The sequence below is a fragment of the Piliocolobus tephrosceles genome, unplaced genomic scaffold (genome assembly GCF_002776525.5).
Source record: "Piliocolobus tephrosceles isolate RC106 unplaced genomic scaffold, ASM277652v3 unscaffolded_548, whole genome shotgun sequence".
Taxonomy (NCBI): Eukaryota; Metazoa; Chordata; class Mammalia; order Primates; family Cercopithecidae; genus Piliocolobus; species Piliocolobus tephrosceles.
The window spans coordinates 1-885 of record NW_022332585.1 but is presented as its reverse complement, the minus strand read 5'-3'; the positions used below and the strand labels follow the sequence as shown (position 1 = coordinate 885).

Genomic DNA, 885 nt, shown 5'->3' with positions numbered 1-885 from the left:
TTTAACTTTTTGCCTGTTCTGCTTCTGTAAAAATTGCTTCAGCTAAACTCCCCCTCCCCTATTTAGACCACAATATAAAAATAAATCTAGCCCCTTCCTCTGGGCCAAAAGAATTCTGAGCACCAGCCATCTCTCAGTTGCCGGCTAATAAAGGACTCCTGAATTCATCTCAGAGTGGGGCATTTCTCTGTAACTCACTCGGTGATAACAATACCATGACATTTTCTCTCTTCCTTTATGATTATTTGGTTGTCACCTAGATGTGCTGATTTGTTCTATGTCTGTTTCTTCCAGACTCTAGGAGTTTGAGTCTTGAAATTCCTATGACTTCATGCCAGTGCTCTTCTGTTTAGTGATACGTTTTTCTTGATTGAATTATGTTTTTATTACTTGAGGATTGTTTAAAACTATAATATCACTGACTCCTCAGTTGATTTTATCTTAGCCTACAGAGAAATTTCTCTGGTAAGGTGCCTGGGGGAATCAGTAGTCTTAGAACGACTAATACTTAATACAATGTTAAGTTATTAATACCTCAATACTATTTTTTACATAGGAAAAATCACAAATTTACATGTCATCTTTGGACAGGGGCCATGCTCATCTTACATGTGTTTTTCCAATTTTGGCACGTGTGCAAGTGAAGTGAGCATCTTAATACTACTTTAAGGATTGGTGTCTCTACACTATAGTACATATTATGGCAAGTTTAATTCTGTTTCATCCGTTCAGGAAATCATCTTTTTTTTATTATTATTATTATACTTTAAGTTCTAGGGTACATGTGCATAATGTGCAGGTTTGTTACATATGTATACATGTGCCATGTTGGTGTGCTGCACCCATCAACTCGTCAGCACCCATCAATTCATCATTTATATCAGG

General features: G+C 36.5%; 1 non-coding gene across 1 annotated transcript; it reads right to left on the bottom strand.

Moving 5' to 3' along the window:
• Window positions 1-546: 546 nt before the first annotated feature.
• LOC111530204 lies at window positions 547-651 on the bottom strand. Its single transcript, XR_002727734.1, has one exon. It is a non-coding gene; the product is annotated as a U6 spliceosomal RNA (small nuclear RNA).
• Between the last annotated feature and the right edge of the window lie 234 nt (window positions 652-885).